The sequence below is a fragment of the Macaca mulatta genome, chromosome 16, assembly GCF_049350105.2.
Source record: "Macaca mulatta isolate MMU2019108-1 chromosome 16, T2T-MMU8v2.0, whole genome shotgun sequence".
In the NCBI taxonomy this organism is placed as follows: Eukaryota; Metazoa; Chordata; class Mammalia; order Primates; family Cercopithecidae; genus Macaca; species Macaca mulatta.
Genome location: NC_133421.1, coordinates 8,523,219 through 8,541,756, shown reverse-complemented (window position 1 = coordinate 8,541,756; position 18,538 = coordinate 8,523,219). Strand labels below are relative to the sequence as shown.

The 18,538-nt window shown below is 48.5% G+C and overlaps 1 pseudogene across 1 annotated transcript; it reads left to right on the top strand.

The window, feature by feature from the left end:
- Positions 1–15,222: 15,222 nt before the first annotated feature.
- Positions 15,223–16,139, top strand: LOC100429536 (peptidyl-prolyl cis-trans isomerase FKBP3 pseudogene; annotated as a pseudogene). Its single transcript, XR_013405863.1, has one exon. The product of XR_013405863.1 is annotated as a peptidyl-prolyl cis-trans isomerase FKBP3 pseudogene (transcript).
- Positions 16,140–18,538: the final 2,399 nt, after the last annotated feature.

Sequence of the window (18,538 nt, the reverse complement as noted above, 5' to 3'; positions counted from 1 at the left end):
AGGGCCCTACTGTCTTGCACAGCCTTGAGACAATGGTCTCTGCATCTAGCTTCAGATGTGGGTAAAAGGGGCCCAGGTACAGCTTGGGCTACTGCTTCAGAGGGTGAAAGTCATAAGTCTTGGTGGCTTCCATGTGGTGTTAAGCTTGCAGGTGCACAGAATACAAGAGTTCAGGCTAGGGAGTCTCCACCTAGATTTCAGAGAATATATGGAAAACCTTGGATGTTCAGGTAGAAGCCTGCTGCAGGGGTGGAGCCCTTATAGAGAACTTGTCCTAGAGCAGTGCAGAGGGGAAAAGTGGGGCTGAAACCCCCACACAAAGTCCCCACTGGGCCGCTGCCTAGTAAAGCTGTGAGAAGAGGGCCACCATCCTCCAGACTCCAGAATGGTAGCTCCACTAGCAGCTTGCACCCTGTGCCTGGAAAAGCTACAGGCACTCAACACCAGCCCATGAGAGTGGTTGCAGGGGCTGAACCCTGCAAAGCCACAGGGGTGGAACTGCCCAAGACCTTGGGAGGCCACCCCTCACAGCAGTGTGCCCTGGATGTGAGGCATGGAGTCAAAGGAGATTACTGTGAAGCTTTAAGATTTAATGATTGCCCTGCTGGGTTTCAGACTTGCATGCATCCTATAGCCCCTTTATTTTGGCTGATTTCTCCCTTTTGGAATGGGAATATTTATCCAATGCATATATCCCCATTGTATCTTGGGAATAACTAACTTGTTTTTGATTTTTGCAGGCTCACAGGTGTAAGGTACTAGCCTTGTCTCAGATGAGATTTTGGGCTGTGGACTTTTGAGTTAGTATTGGAATGAGTTAAGACTTTGGAGGACTATTGGGAAAGCATGCTTATATTTTGAAATGTGAGAAGGACATGAGATTGGGAGGGGCCAGGGGTGGAATAATATGGTTTGGATCTATGTCCCCACCCAAATCTCATATTCGATTGTAATTCCCAGTGTTGGAGGTGAGGCCTAGTGGGAGGTGATTGGATCATGGAGGCAGTTTCTCATGGTTTAACACCATTCTCCTTGGTGCTGCTGTCATGATAGTGTGTGAACCAATTAAACCTCTTTTCTGTATAAAAGTGTGTAGTACCTCCCCCTACTTTTTCTTTTCTTTTTTTTTTTTTTTTCAAGACGGAGTCTTGTCCTGTTACCCAGGCTGGAGTGCAATGGTGTGATCTTGGCTGACTGTAACCTTTGCCTCCAAGGTTCAAGCGACTCTCCTGCCTCAGCCTCCCAAGTAGCTGGGATTACAGGTGCTTACCACCGTGCCCAGCTAACTTTTTTGTATCTTTAGTAGAGACAAGGTTTCACCATGTTGGCCAGGCTGGTCTGGAACTCCTGACCTCGTGATCCACCTGCCTCGGCCTCCCAAAGTGCTGGGATTACAGGCGTGAGCCATTGCACCTGGCCGGTACCTCCCCCCAGTTTCTTTCTCCTGCTTCAGCCATGTAAGATGCCTTCCTTTCCCTTTGCCTTCTGCCATGATTGTGAGTTTCCTGAGGCCTCCCAGAAGCTAAGCAGGTGCCACCATGCTTCCTGTACAGCCTGCAGAACCATGAGCCAATTAAACCTCTTTTCTTTATAAATTGCCCAGTCTTAGGTATTTCTTTATAGCAGTTCAAGAATGAACTAATATAGGCAATTATGGCAGAGTGTTTGGGGACAGTGATGAGGGCAGCTTTGGGTCAGTTGTGTGGCAACTGTGGGACAGACATGAGGGAAGTGTTGGACTGTGATGATGACGGTGATGGATCCATGAGGAGGCACTAGGTGTTTTGTAGTCAAACACACCAGAGCCTTGAAACCCAGCTCTTTCTTACTAGTTGTACAACATGGACAGATCATGTTACCTCTCTGAGCCTTAGTTTCATCCTCTATAACATCAGGACTATGATAGTGCCTGCCCCACTGGGTGACTGTGAGGACTGAAGGAGACACTGTGTGTGAGTGCCCTGCTCAGTGCTGGCACAGAGGCCACCTGATGAGTCTCAGCTCTGATCACCCCAAACACATTCCCACCTGATCAGGTTCTCCACATAGCTGGACCTGAAGGCCCTGAAAACTTTTCAGCCCTTTCACGTTAAGCAATGTGGGTGAGGTTCTTCCACTGAATTCCCAGGGTGAGCCTGGCTTGGAGTGAGGCTGGTGGGGAGTGGGGGGAACTGACTCTTGGGGACTGAGTTCCCCTATCTTTCAGGTGGAAGCTTGCGAAAAAAGGTTGACTGCTCTGGAAGTCAAGGTACAGAAACATGATCGGGAACAGCAAGCAGGTGAGAGACCCCCAAGGAGTGTGGCTGGAAGTGTCTGTTGGGCTCTCAGGACAAAGGCAGGGGTGGGAGCAACCTTGCGAGTACTGAGCCACCCTTCCCTCCAGCCTGCAATGTGAGTGACACTACATGGTACAGTGTGGAAAACAAGCTGGAGAAGCAGGCACAGGAACTCAGCAGGTTTGAGACCACCCTGTGATGTTGTGTGTGGAGGGTTTGAGAGCTGCTAGGGCCAGGCCAGGGCACTGTTGCCCAGGGATTAGGGGTGTCTGACCTCCTGGGACTTTTGCTGTCCCTCGCTGCCTACTGTGTATGTCCCCAGGATGGATGACCATGTTCCCCCAAGTCCCGCAGCTGGTGACTGACCTGTAATGTCCTGATCTGTAACATGGCTGCCCTTGAGAGCCCCAGTAAGGAGGGCTCCATGCCCAGCCTTCATCCTGCCATGTTGCCCTCCCCTATGGGATCCTGACCTCTGTCCATCAGGCTCCATGGGAACCTGCTGCCCCAGGAGCTGGTTAGAGCCCAAAGACAGCTGCCACCAGCCATCCCACTTTTAGGCATTTTGGCCCGAGGCTGAGAACACTCCACCAGCTGGAGAACCCCCACCCGATTGCTGTCCACTCCAGGAAGAGCTGATGAGGTTCCCAGCCTAGGAGCACCTACTTCTGGGGTGGAGGGAAGTCGACACTGCCCACGTGTGTCTCAGGTATTTGTCCAGACCTTCAAAGGCAGCATATATGTCAGGATGGGCCTCCGTGAACATGTGGGAGCTTGGGAATGAGGGACAGCTCAGATGATGGGACACATTTCGGGTGACTGCATCATCCTCCCGTGGCTGGCACTGTCTGCTCGGCTCTGCCTTCATGGTCCGCGTTCGTCCCCTCTGTCCCTGACCTGTATGCTGCTCCACTGGCCTTCATGATCATCTTGGTAGTCCTCATCTTCCCCCGGTTTAGAATCTACTCATCCTTCAAATGAGCGAGGCACAGAAAGACAAACACCTCATGATCTTACTTATATGTGGAATCTACAAAAGTCAAATTTGGCCTGTTGTGGTGGCTCAAGCCTGTAATCCCAACACTTTGGGAGGCTGAGGTGGGCGGATCACGAGGTCAGGAGTTCGAGACCAGCCTGTCCAACATGGTGAGACCCTGTCTCTACTAAAAATACGAAAATTAGCCAGGTGTGGTGGCGTGTGCCTGTAGTCCCAGCTACTCAGGAGGCTGAGGCAGAAGAATTGCTTGAATCTGGGAGGCGGAGGTTGTAGTGAGCTGAGATCGTGCCAGTGCATTCCAGCCTCTGGGCAACAGAGCGAGACTCTATCTAAAAAAAAAAAAAAAAAAGTCAAATTCATAGAAATCGAGAGTAGAATGGTGGTTACCAGAGGCTAGGGGCAAGCAGGCAAGCAAGGGAGTGAGAGTGGGAGACACACGTCAAAGGGTACAAGGTTCCAGTTAGACAGGAGGAATAAGCTTTCCAGATTGATTATGTAGCATGGTGACTAAAGTTAGTAACAATGATGTAAATTTCAAAACTGCTAAGAGAATAGATTTTAAATATTTGCACCACCACAAAAAAATGTATCTGAGGTGATGGATATGTTAATTCGCTTTATTTAATCATCCCATAACTACACATATATTAAAACATCACACTGTACCTCACAAATACATAAATAATTATTTGCCAATTTAAAAAATAAAAGGGCTGGGCGTGGTAGCTCACGCCTGTAATCCCAGCACTCTGGGAGGCTGAGGCGGGCGGATCACGAGGTCTGGAGTTTGAGACCAGGCTGACCAACATGGTGAAACCCCGTCTCTACTAAAAATTCAAAAATTAGCTGGGCATGGTGGTGCACGCCTGTAATCTCAAGCTACTCAGGAGGCAGAGGCAGAAGAATCGCTTGAAACCGAGAGGCGGAGGTTGCAGTGAGCAGAGATCGCATCATTGCACTCCAGCCTGGGCGGGCGACAGAGCGAGATTCCGTCTCAAAAAAATAAATAAATAAAATAAAAGAATTAAATGGCCAGGCATGGTGGCTTATGCCTGTAATCCCAGCACTTTGGGGAGCTGAGGTGGAAAGATCAGTTAAGCTCAAGACCAGCCTGGGCAACATAGTGAGACCCCATCTCTATTTCTACTTAAAATAAATAAATAATACAATTAAATGTTTAAAAAGGTAAAAATCTCTTCATCCTTCAGATCTCAGTTTAAACATTACTTCTTTCATGGCCAGGCACAGTGGCTCACGTCTGTACTTCCAGCACCTTGGGAGGTCGAGGTGGGCAAATTGCTTGGGCCCAAGAGTTCGAGACCAGCCTTGGGCAATATGGCGAAACTCCATCTGTACAAAAAATACAAAAACTAGCCAGGTGTGGTGGCTCATGACTGTAGTCCCAGCTACTTGGGAGGCTGAGGTGGGAGGATCGCTTGAGCTCTGGAGGTGGAGGTTGCAGTGAGCCAAGACTGGGCCATTGCACTCCAGCCTGGATGACACAGCAAGACGCTGTTCCAAACAAAACAGAACAGAATGACTTCTTTCAGGGCGGGCTGCTCCATTCCCTGTAGAAAAAGGAACTTCCTGCAGTTCTAAGTCCCTCTGTAACTTGGGACTCCTTCCTCTGTGCTCCCATCCCCTGGCCATCACTAGTCCAGATGTCTGTCCTACCTTATGGACAGAGCCCAGGACGGGGAACCATAGCTGCCCCTCCACTGATGCAATCTCAGCTCCTGGTGCTGGGAGGTGGGTGGAGGGAAGGAGGTTCCCAAGGATCAGACAAGGTGTTCCACAGCCCCAGGGCTCACACGGGAATTTTGCTTAGTTCTCTCTACCAGACCCTGGCAATGCTGTGGTGCACACGTTATCACCAACAGCAGAAAACCACGTGGCCGACTCTGAATCACCAGTCACTGCTAGATTTCCTGTCCTTTTTGGCCTCCATCGATTCTGGATTCTTTCCCTTCCCTTTTCTCCCTGCTTTTCTTGGGGATGATGTATCTCTTTGGAGTGGGGCCTTCTCCTCACAGGGTCTGCTTCTCCTTCTCTCTCTTCCTCCCCTGAGCTGTCCACACTTCTTTCTGTTCTGCAGGCTCCTGGTAGCACAGGTCACCCTGCATGCCCCCTGCCCCATGGACCATGCCTCTGTGTCTGCTGGCTCAACCTTACCTCTTCCACAAACCTCTGAGGATGCAGGAATCTTTAGATAACTCTCTTGCTGCTCTTTGGGGTGATGGGAGATGCAGAGTTTTTCTTCGGCTCCCTTTGCCCACACACCAGCTGTCATCCCTGCCTTCTGTCACCGGTGCCTGCTGCTGCAAGGGCGTCTCCCTGATGTCTTTTGCCTGCCCTTCACCTGAGAAGCAAAGCACAACCCTTTCTGCTCTGTTCAACCCCAACCCCATGCACATTCAATCATCCTTGTTCCCAGAAGTTCGACCCTATCAGTGGGCAGAGCTCTGATCCCTTTTACAATGAACCACGCCAATGACTCACTTTCTGGTCCTCCTGTCTCTTTCCCCCGTGGAACTGTATCTCATTCTGCAATGCAGTGAGGCTAGCCCTGGATTATTGTCTCGTCTCTGGACTCAGCCTTAGGCAGTCACCTCTATGATCTGCATCCTGGAAACGTTGGCTGTTGGTGTTGAAAGTCAAACCTTCGAAATTCAAAAAATCTCTTCTCTCCTCTATGGCCTGACTCTTGCCATCTAGAATCACATTTTGGCTTTCAGAAGTTCGCTTTTGTTAGAGGTTTGAAAATCCATTCAGAAATGCAGCTGACTTATATTGTCTATTGTTCATACCCACCCCCGGTTTAGGGCTATGACTAAGGAGAGCTGTCACTGAGGCCCGAGTGGTGGGGCAGGATAATGGTTACACAGGGGTTTGATGCTGGTGACAAGGAGGCCTCATTGGCTGCTCCGAATATTATCTACTGCAGGCCTTTCATTTCATGTCTTTCTGCACTGCTTGGATTTTCTACCTGCATAAATTGTATGATTTAAATTAAAAGCCAACAAATGAATGAGTTAAGATCATGCTATAATGGTCACCCCCACAGTGAAAACAGAACCAAACAATTCAGCCTGGTTGGGAGAGGAGGATGTCAGGCGGGTTGCAGGCACCAGGAAGGGGCAGAAAGGGGAGGCTGTCACAGCTCTGAGAAGCTGGAATGCTTGGAGTGGGATTAGGTTAAATTAGGGCATTCAGGTGGTGACAGGCTCCATACATTAAGCATACTCAGAAAGTGGGGCAGGGACCGGGAGGAAGTTCAGCTGATCGGGCACAGCTGATGCAACAAAACAGTATTATTTTATTTTTATTTGTTTTGAGACAGAGTTCTGCTCTTGTTGCCCAGGCTGGAGTGCAATGGCATGATCTTGGCTCACTGCAACCTCTGCCTCCTGGGTTCAATAGGTTCTCCTGCTTTAACCTACCAAGTATATTTTATTTTTTTGAGATGGAGTATGGCTCTGTCACCCAGGCCGGAGTGCAGTGGCACAGTCTTGGTTCACCGCAACCGCTGCCTCCTGGGTTCAAGTGATTCTCCTGCCTCAGCCTCCCGAGTAGCTGAGATTACAGGTGCCCGCCACCATGCCCAGCTAATTTTTGTATTTTTAGTAGAGACAGGGTTTCACCATGTTGGCCAGGCTGGTCTCGAACTCCTGACCTCAAGTGATTGGCCCGCCTTGGCCTCCCAAAGTGCTGGGATTATGGGTGTGAACCACCGTGCCTGGCCAAAATAGTGTTGTTTAAAAGCTACATTTTCACATATTAAAACAACTACCACCACCCTGAATGTTCCTCTGTCTGGCAAGAACACGTTTTTTTCCCTTTGAGACAGGCTCTCCTCACTCTGTCACCTAGGCTGGAGTGCAGTGGCACTGTCACAGCTCACTGTGGCCTTGAACTCCTGGGTTCAAGGGATCCTCCTGCCTCAGCCTCCCGAGTAGCGAGGACCACAAGTGTCTACCAGCATGCCCAGATAATTTAAAAAAGTTTTTGTAGAGATGGGGTCTTGCTATGTTGTCCAGGCGGATGGCAAGGATGCATTTTGAAAGAAGACTGTTCTTTAATTTTGGGAAACTTCTCATGCTGGCTCTTGGATTATGCAAACACATTTCTGTTATTCAAAGTTATACAAGACCCTCTTCTGAAAAAGGACTTTGGTTAGAAGGAGATAAAACTGCTCTTTGGTGATCATATACATTTTCTAGGTTGCTCCTGGAGACAAGGAGTTTTAGGTAAGGAGGGGATGAGACTGTGGAAGAGATGTGTGATGCTTGTTTGGTTGGACTGGTTTGAACTCCTATAATAGCAGAGTCCTATATCAGAAGGACTTTTGGGACCGGGTGCATGGCTCACGCCTGTAATCCCAGCATTTTGGGAGGCCGAGACGGGAGGATCACTTGAGGTCAGGAGTTGAAGACTAGCCTGGCCAACATGGTAAAACCCCGTCTCTACTAAAAATACAAAAATTAGCTGAGTGTGGTGGCGTGCACCTGTAAACCCAGCTACTCAGGAGGCTGAGGCAGGAGAATTGCTTGAACCCGGGAGGCAGAAGTTGCAGTGAGCCGAGATCGCACCATTGTGCTCCAGCCTGGGTGACAGAGCGAGACACTGTCTCAAAAAAAAAAAAAAAAAAAAAAAAAAGAAAAAAAAAAAGGACTTTTGGGTCATAAACTACAGAAAATCTTTGGATTTAGGTAATGCAGAGACTATTTATTATACAAGGGCGTCTCACACCACCTGTTATGTGTTGAATTGTGTCCTCCAAAAGAAAGGTTGAAGTTCTAACCCCCGGTATCCCAGAAGGTGGTCTTACTTGGAAATAGGGTTGTTACAGATGTAAGATTAGGTCATGTCAGAGTAGGGCATGTCCTTAATCCAATATGGCTGGTGTCCTTACAAGAAGAGAAAAGACACAGACACACAATGTAAGAAAGCCATGGGCCGGGCATGGTGACTCACACCTGTAATCCCAGCACTTTGGGAGGCCGAGGCAGGTGGATCGCTTGAGGTCAGGAGTTCGAGACCAGCCTGGCCAACATGGTGAAACCCTGCCTCTACTAAAAATAAAAAATTTGCCAGGCATGGGTTAGCGGGCTAACTAACTTTTGTACTAAAAATACAAAAATTAGCGGGTGCCTGTAATCTCGGCTACTCGGGAGGCTGAGGCAGGAGAATCACTTGAACCCAGGAGGCGGAGGTTGCAGTGAGCTGAGTTCACGCCATTGCACTCCAGTCTCTGTGATAGAGTGAGACTCCTTCTCAAAAAAAAAAAAAAAAAAAAAAAGGGCTGTAGAAGAGGAGCTGTGCTTGTTACCTTCCTGTCGTGGGTGTTTCCTTGTGAGGGCAGGAGATTTGGAACAGTGGCAGCTGTCTCATGACTCTGAAGGGAAAGCTGAGTCAAGTCTGTTTAGCGGCTGTAGCAAGGTGAACGTGAACATGGTGTGACCCTTGGGGGAAGGCAGAAGGCTGGGAGTTTAACTGTCCACGTAGTGGGTCCACCACAAGCTTAATGCCTGGCACAGAGTAAACTGACCTGCACGTCCTGCCTGTCATTTGGAATGAAAAGATACACTTATCTTACAGTTAACCTACTTCCAGGTTTGGGAAAAAAAGAATGGCAAGGGTTAACAGAATCTGAAGCGAATGCATGAATCATGCTGGAAAGGTAGACAGATGCTTCTAGTAGTGCCCCTGGAATTCTTAGGCTTTGAAATGTCAGAATGAGTCATAACTGGTCATGTTTTATAAGTGGAAAAGCAATCTCATTGTGTATTATTCGTGTGGTACATGATTACTTCATGGGGGTGGACAGAAACAGTCTATTGCCATTTGATAGAATGGTTTCAGAATGAGAAAAGAAAACCGTGAAATAAATCGGAATGAGCAGTGAGCACCGCTCCCGTCAGTTTTCCACAGGCTGATTTGCACCATCTAAGAATGAGAGAGCAAGATAGCTATACCTTCTATACACTCAGGCATAGCTACTACCACCTAAAATCAGCCAATTCAGAAGTTCACACATATGGCCGGGTGCGGTGGCTCACGTCTGTAATCCCGGCACTTTGGGAGGCTGAGGTGGGTGCATCACCTGAGGTCAAGAGTTCGAGACCAGCCTGACCAACATGGTGGAACTCCGTCTCTACTAAAAAGTACACCAAAAAAAAAAAAAAAAAAAAAAAATTAGCCAGGCGTGGTGGCAGGCACCTGTAATCCCAACTACTCTGGAGGCTAAGGCAGGAGAATCGCCTGAATGCGGGAGGCGGAGGTTGCAGTGAGCCAAGATTGTGCCATTGTACTCCAGCCTGGGTGACAAGAGTGAAACTCCATCTCAAAATAAATAAATAAATAAAGTAAAATAAAGAAGTTAACACATAAAACTCTCCACTTTTTTTTTTTTTTGAGATGGAGTCTCGCTGTGTTGCCCAGGCTGTAGTGCAGTGGCACGATCTCAGCTCACTGCAAGCACCGCCTCCCAGGTTCACGCCATTCTCCTGCCTCAGCCTCCCAAGTAGCTGGGACTACAGGCACCCGCCACCACGCCTGGCTAATTTTTTGTATTTTTAATAGAGACGGGGTTTCACTGTATTAGTCAGAATGGTCTTGATCTCCTGACCTTGTGATCCACCCGCCTCGGCCTCCCAAAGTGCTGGGATTACAGGCGTGAGCCACCGTACCCGACCAGCCCTCTACTTTTATACCTTGACCGTGATGAACTGAGACTAGGAATGGAGTAATTCTGTTCTGGAAGCTCACAAGGAACAGAATGAGGCGAGACTGGCTTGGATGTCTGTAGAAAAACTGTATAGATGGCAGTTGCAAAAACCATAAAGCCATTGTTCCCATACATCAGCAAAACTGTTTGTTGAGCTACCATCCTCAGTGGGTTCTGTTGCTCTATCAGAGGGACGTGAGTGAATAGGAAGTAACTTCATTTGCCATTATACTCTCCTGCCCTCTGACCACTCACATTAACCCAGAGATCTTTACCAGTTCCAAACATCCAATCAGAGCCAATACTGAGGCAGAGGCAGGTCTCTACTTCTCGACGTAAGGAACTGGAATCACCCCTTTCTTGCCTTTGCTGTCCTCTGTGTTCCATGACTGCTCTTCAGGCTTTTATAGATTCTCAGGATATCCCCCTTCTTAAAGGGAAAATCTTCTCCGTCACTCTCGTTAAAGGCAAAGAGGGATTGAGTCATACGTACTCTGCCTCCTCCTGCCTGAGAATCAGCCCCATTTCCTTGCCGAAACTAGAAGCCGGTTCTGTCAACACTGTGGGATCCACACTGAGCAGGAAGACCAGTTAGAATGGAGCAGTAGTCATCGAGGCTGGGGAAGAGAGACACACGTTCATTCGTTGCTGCTACACCGATGCCCGTGCCAGATATGATAGAATGCCAGGTTCTTCACACACAGTGTAGGTGTTTCTTCTTGCTCCTTGGGCGGTATATGTTTAGTGGGGGAGGGAGGAATTGGTGGTAAAAATCAGAACAAATCATATTACTAGTAATAAACAGAAAAACCTCACCAGATTCCCAAGAAGAGTCCCCTTCGAGTAATCTTTGGTTTTACAACCTCCCCAAGTCCCTTCAGGCACCAACAGGCAGTTCTAGATGGTTTAGTCAACACTCTTGGGCAGGGCGCGGTGGTTCACGCCTGTAATCCCAGCACTTTGGGAGGTCAAGGAGGGTGGATCACCTGAGGTCAGGAGTTCGAGACTCCTGTGCACTTTTTCATATCCCTAGCATTTCTGTAAGGACGGGGAATGCTTTCAGCCCTGAGCCCTACAACCTGCATACTCAGGGAATAAATATACTCTCCTCAAGGAGAACAGGAAAATAAACCCAGAAACCACACGCCATGCAAGAACAGGGGGGCTTTATGAGTCATGGAGCTCAGGTCTCAGCCCACCCTGCTGCTCACTGTGTTTAGCGCTCACTGGCCACTGTCCTGAAACATCAACTACTGGGGCTGTGGCATCAACTTCCTATCTCCCAGATCCCTGGGCCCATGGAAGGGGGGAAGCTGATGACCCATGAATCAGGGTGCTCGCTGGGCGCGGTGGCTCACGCCTGTAATCCCAGCACTTTGGGAGGCTGAGGCAGGTGGATCACCTGAGCTCAGGAGTTCACGACCAGCCTGGGCAACAAGGGGAAACCCCGTCTCTACTAAAATACAAAAAATTAGCCGGGCATGGCGGCATGTGCCTGTAATCCCAGCTACTCGGGAGGCTCAGGCAGGAGAATCGCTTGAACCCGGGAGGCGGAGGTTGCAGTGCATGGAGATTGCGCCACCGCACTCCAGCCTGGGTGACAGAAGGAGACTCCATCTCAAAAAAATAAATAAATAAAAAAATAAGGGTGCTCTTTCTATGCACCCAGTTGATGAGATGCCTGAGGCCCCGTCTCACCTCTCTGTAGGCCTGTGCAGGTGTGACTTCCCTCCAGGTGAGACCCTGACACCCTCCCTCACAAATGCATTTTAAACCGGAATCGGTCTCATTGCAAGGGACTCCTGACTATGAACAGAGGAGAGAGAGATAGGATGAAAGCTTGAGATGGAGGTAGACAAAGCTGGGTACAGCTCTTTGAATGGGATAGAGGGAAGGAACCCTAAGGAAGAGAGGCTGCCCAGCACTTAAAATGTTTGGACAGTAGGGGAGAGGCAGGAGAAGGCTCTGCAGAGGAAATGGCATGGAGACGTGGACAGGGGTAAAGGAGATTCATGGCCAACAAGAAGTACAGAAAGGAGCACACTGGGAGGGACAAGATCCACCCTGTGCAAGGACAGGAAGAGGTTTGTGTGGCATCCACTGCAGCCAGTCGCAGCCTCTTCAGTGTCTGGGCCCTCCTATGGCTTTGGGACTTTCTCAGGACTTAGCCCCCGCGCAACTCCTCCCAGTGTTCACAAAGGCATTTCTGCCTTGAGCCAAGAAAACAGGCACCATTTGCTTTCTTGGCCCCCAAAACTCCGCCTTGCAAATGTTAGATTCTCCAAGATGTGTAATTTACATCCCTGCAGAAAACCTGTTATCTGACTTCCTGTCCCCTCCCGCCTTGGCTTCTGGTCCTGGTTGACATTCCCTGGGGAGGTAGCGACTCTGGCCAGGCAGGGCTGCTGCAGCCCTAAGGGCTGATGTGGGCGTTGTTATCATGTCCACTAAGAGCCTGTGTCCTTCAAGTCAGATGCCCAGGTCTCAGGTTGGGGCTGGGAAGGCAGACAAAGGGAGCTACTCAGCTACTCAGGTAGCTGAGAGGTTGGTATAGCAGCAGGGAGATGACAAATATCACCCTGTGGCCCCTTCTGGTCTGACTGCCCCTCACAAATCCAGACAGGAGGGGCACAGTGACTTGGAGTAGAATTGGACTGGTGTAGAGATGAAGGGGTGGCTACCCGTGGCTAGAAAATGTGATGAAATGAAATGGACGGGAACCTACATTTGTAGGATGCCTGCCCTGTGCCTGGAGTGGTGCTGGGTCCTTTCCAAGCTTTAATTCACTGAAATCTCACCAACCATCCTTTGAAGCATTGCCCCCTTTTTATAGATGCCTGGAAATGGTGGGAGTTGGAACTCAGGAACTGTGCTTTTAATAACTCACCAGGTCTAGCCTGGCACGGTGGCTCATGCCTGTAATCCCAGCACTTTGGGAGGCCGAGTTGGGGGGATGAGGTGAGGAGTTCAAGACCAGCCTGGCCAACATGGTGAAACCTCGTCTTTACTAAAAATACAAAAATTAGCCGGGCGTGGTGGCTGGCACCTGTAATCCCAGCTACTCAGGAGGCTGAGGCAGGAGAATTGCTTGAACCTGGGAGGTGGAGGTTGCAGTGAGCCGAGATGGCGCCACTGTACTCCAGCCTGGGCAACAGAGGAGACTCCGTCTCAGAAAAAAAAGAAAAAAAGTCACCAGGTCTAACTGTAATCTCATTCCTATTCTAATAATTCATTTTAGTTGGGCTTACACAGTTTTTTTCTTTTTTTCTTTTTTTTTTTTGAGACGGAGTCTCGTTTAGTCGCCCAGGCTGGAGTGCAGTGGCATGATCTCGGCTCACTGCAAGCTCCGCCTCCCGGGTTCGTGCCATTCTCCTGCCTCGGCCTCCCAAGTAGCTGGGACTACAGGTGCCCACCGCCACGTCCAGCTAATTTTTTGCATTTTTAGTAGAGACGGGGTTTCACTGTGTTAGCCAGGATGGTCTCGATCTCCTGACCTCGTGATCCGCCCACCTTGGCCTCCCAAAGTGCTGGGATTACAGGCATGAGCCACTGCGCCCAGCCGGGCTTACACAGTTTTAAGATATTTTTGGCCCTCTTGCATCTGAAGCCTTTCCTTTCAGAAATTTTCCACCTTATTATTAATTTTTTTTTGTTTTTTTTTTTGAGATGGAGTCTCACTCTATCATCCAGGCTGGAGTGCAGTGGTACCATCATTAGCTCACTGCAACCTCTGCCTCCCTGGTTCAAGCGATTCTCCCACCTCAGTCTCCCCAAGTAGCTGGGATTACAGGTGCATGCCACCACATCCGGATAATTTTTATATTTTTAGTAGAGACGGGGTTTTGCCATGTTGGCCAGGCTGGTCTCAAACTCCTGACCTCAGGTGATCCACCTGCCTCGGCCTCCCAAAGTGCTGGGATTACAGGTGTGAGCCACTGTGCCTGGGCCCACCTTATTATTTTTGAAGGGAGGCAGAATCCATCTGCCTGTAGACACTGACAGCACCAGGTTCTCACTCTTCCTGCCACCCCTTCCAGCTAGGATGAGAGCATGTGGCCTAGGTTCTGGTGGTCAGGATCACTGGATGTGGATTTGAGGGCACAGAAGCAGAGAAAATTTCTGAGGCTCCGCAGAGGTTTCCAGGCCCAGTGGTCACAGAGGGCTGCCAGCAGCGACATCTAGTGTCCTGTGGTGACAACAGTGGCTTTGGCAACCCATTAGGCTTGTGGCCGTCTGTGCTCCTGCCAATCTTGGCTCCGTAGGTTTCTTGGTGATTTTGTGAACTATGCAGTATCCTGTAATAAATCATTTCTTTCTGTAAATAAGTCAGAGTTAGTGCCCATGGCTTACGACTCACAACTTTGATATAGATGTTGGCCAAAGTCCCAGACTGTTTTTTTGTTTTTGTTTTTTTTTTGAGACAGAGTCTCACTCTGTCGCCCAGGCTGGATTGCAGTGGCGCGATCTCGGCTCACTGCAAGCTCCGCCTCCCAGGTTCACGCTATTCTCCTGGCTCAGCCTCCCCAGCAGCTCGGACTGCAGGCACCCACCACCATGCCCGGCTAATTTTTTTGTATTTTTTTTTGTTTGTTTTTTTGCTTTTTTTTTTTTTTTTTGAGACGAAGTCTCGCTCTATTGCCCAGGCTGGAGTGCAGTGGCCGGATCTCAGCTCACTGCAAGCTCCGCCTCCTGGGTTCAAGCCATTCTCCTGCCTCAGCCTCCCGAGTAGCTAGGACTACAGGCGCCCGCCACCTCTCCTGGCTAGCTTTTTGTATTTTTTTTTTTTAGTAGAGACGGGGTTTCACTGTGTTAGCCAGGATGGTCTCGATCTCCTGACCTTGTGATCCGCCCGTCTCGGCCTCCCAAAGTGCTGGAATTACAGGCTTAAGCCACCGCGCCCAGCCTAATTTTTTTTGTATTTTTAGTAGAGATAAGGTTTCACCGTGTTAGCCAGGATGGTCTCGATCTCCTGACCTTGTGATCCGCCCGTCTCGGCCTCCCAAAGTGCTGGGATTAGAGGCGTGAGCCACCATGCCTGGCCTAGACTGTTAATAGAATATGCCAGGTAAGACACATTTAGGCCGGGTGCGGTGGCTCACGCCTGTAATCCCAGCACTTTGGGAGGCTGAGGTGGGAGGACCACCTGAGGTCAGGAGTTCGAGACCAGCCTGGCCAACATGGTGAAACCCCGTCTCTACTAAAAGTACAAAAATTAGCCGGGCATGGTGCACAGTGAGCAGCTGCCCAAGAAGGATATTATCAAGTTTCTGCAGGAACACGGTTCAGATTCGTTTCTTGCAAAACATAAATTATTAGGAAACATTAAACATGTGGCCGAGACAGCTAACAAGGACCACTTGGTTACAGCCTATAACCATCTTTTTGAAACTAAGCATTTTAAGGGTACTGAAAGTATAAGTAAAGTGAGCAAGTTAAAAAATGTGAAGCTTAATGAAGATAAACCCAAAGACACCAAGTCTGAAGAGACCCTGGATAAGGGTCCACCAAAATATACTAAATCTGTTCTGAAAAAGGGAGATAAAACCAACTTTCCCAAAAGGCGAGATGTTGTTCACTGCTGGTATACAGGAACACTACAAGATGGGACTGTTTTTGATACTAATATTCAAACAAGTGCAAAGAAGAAGAAAAATGCCAAGCCTTTAAGTTTTAAGGTCAGAGTAGGCAAAGTTGTCAGAGGATGGGGTGAAGCCCTCTTGACTATGAGTAAAGGAGAAAAGGCTGGACTGGAGATTGAACCAGAATGGGCTTATGGAAAGAAAGGACAGCCTGATGCCAAAATTCCACCAAATGCAAAACCCATTTTTGAAGTGGAATTAGTGGATATTGATTGAAATAGTTCAGCTCTAACGATATTAGTAACTATGATAAAACTTGGCCTTGAAGAAACTTACATAATAGAACTTGTTACTATTGTAAAGGAAGAGTCAACTGGAAAATTCGAGGAGTTAATAAAATTTGTTGACTTGATCCCAGCTTTTGAGAGATGGAATCCCTTATGAATCCGTGAAGTCTAAACTACTTTCCTACAGCTGTGTAAAATACTGGTCAAGGAGAACTTTTTCCTTTTACCTCATGTTGTAAACTAAGTGGCTCAATAAAAATTTATCCACTGTCAAAAAAAAAAAAAAAAAATAGGCCAGGCACGGTGGCTCACGCCTGTAATCCCAGCACTTTAGGAGGCTGAGGCGGGCGGATCATGAGGTCAGGAGATCGAGACCATCCTGGCTAACACGGTGAAACCCCGTCTCTACTAAAAATACAAAAAATTAGCCGGGCGTGGTTGTGGGGGCCTGTAGTCCCAGCTACTTGAGAGACTGAGGCAGGAGAACGGCGTGAACCCGGGAGGTGGAGGTTGTAGTGAGCCGAGATCGTGCCACTGTACTCGGCGACAGAGTGAGACTCTGTCTTAAAAAAAAGAAAAAGTAGAATGAAAAATTCTACATGAATTTTTAACATAAAACAAGATATTTCCAAGAAATTTCCCACATGCAAAAGGCAAACTCTCCTTGCCCCTCTGATTGTGGCATGACTCGCCTCTCCTCTGTATTCAGTTTCCATTATTAGTGAGTGCTACTTCAGTGGACATTTTGGAGTAGTATCAGCCTCTGGAGGAATATCTGAATTCCTTAGCCTGGACTTCAAGGCCTTTCAGACGGGGCCCGCTGCCCAGCAGCGTAATCCTACATTATCCTCCTACACATGCTCGGTTCTCCACACAGCAGCTATTTATAGCTCCCCAAACAATAAACAATGTGCCAAGTTGGTTCATGCCTTTGTGATTTTCCACAAGCCGCTCCCTTTGCCTGGAATGCCCCTGCCCACAGATCCATCTGGCAAACTCCTACTCATCCTTCAAGACCCAGCACAAGGGGCTTCTCTTCTGTGAAGCCTCCCAGCAGTCCTAAGAGGAATGAGTCAGTTTTTCCCATGCACCACTCTACGGTGTATGCGTCCCTGTCCTCGTGCTGAGAATTCTTTTCTTCATACGATGATCCTCCGATCTGATTGTGGGACTGGGAGGGGAGAGACTCTATCTTATTCACATTTGTATCCCAAACGCTAAGCATGGCACCTGGCACATGGTAGCTGTCTATAAATATTTTGTATGAAGGACTGAATGACTAAAACTTATTCTGACTTTTTCTTTTCTTTTGTTTTTATTTATTTATTATTCTTATTTATTTATTTTATTATTTTTATTTTTTTATTTTTGAGACGGAGTTTCACTCTTGTTGCCCAGGCTGGAGTGCAATGGCGCAATCTCGGCTCACGGCAACCTCTGCCTCCCAGGTTCAAGCGATTCTCCTGCCTCAACCTCCCGAGTAGCTGGGATTACAGGTGCCCGCCACCACGCCTGGCTAATTTTGGATTTTTAGTAGAGACAGGGTTTCTCCATGTTGGTCAGGCTGGTCTTGAACTCCTGACCTCAGGTAATCCACCTGCCTTGGCCTCCCAAAGTGCTGGGATTACAGGTGTGAGACATCGCGCCTGGCCTTATTTAATTTTTTTGAGACGGATTCTTGCTCTTGTTGCCCAGGCTGGAGTGCAGTGGCATGATCTCAGCTCACTGCAACCTCCCCTCCTGTGTTCAAGTGATTCTCCTGCCTCAGCCTCCCAAGTAGCTGGGATTATAGGCATGCGCCACCACATCCGGCTAATTTTTATATTTTTAGTATAGACAGAGTTTCACCATGTTGGTTGGCTAGGCTGGTTTCAAACTCCTTACCTCAAGTAATCCATTTGCCTGGGCCTCCCAAAGTGTTGGGATTATGGGTGTGAGCCACTGCACCTGGCCTTCTCTTTTGTTTTTAGAGTTAAGACAGGGAGACCACCATTTTTGCACAAACTTTGGAAAATGCTAAGGGAAAAGAAAGGAAAAAAAAAAAAGAAAAGCAGAAATTTCCACTGAATCTCTTTATAGCCATTCACATTTTATAACCCATGTGGCGCTACTGAGAACTTACCAGGGCAATGTGCTGCATTGACCTTGAGGCATTAGCAGGAGTAGCCAGGTGGGGAAGGGCTGCGGTGCTGTTGGGTCCAGCCAGGTTCCTCAACTCACAGCAATAGCGGCAATGGAGGCCGGGTGCAGTGGCTCATACCTGTAATTCCAGCACTTTGGGAGGCCAAGGTGAGTGGATTACTTAAGATCAGGAGATCAAAACCAGCCTGGCAAACATAGTGGAACCCCGTCTCTACTAAAAATACAAAAAAGTTAGCTGAATGTGGTGGCGGGCACCTGTAATCTCAGCTACTTGGGAGGCTGAGGCTGGAGAATCACTTGAACCTGGGAGGCAGAGGTTGCAGTGAGCCTAGATTGTGCTACTGCATTCCAGCCTGGGCAACAGAGTGAGACTCTGTCTCAAAAAAAAAAAAAAAAAAAAAGAGGCCAGGCGTGGTGGCTCATGCCTGTAATCCCAGCACTTTGGAAGGCTGAGGCGGGCAGATCACAAGGTCAGGAGATCAAGACCATCCTGGCTAACATGGTGAAACCCCATCTCTACTAAAAAAATA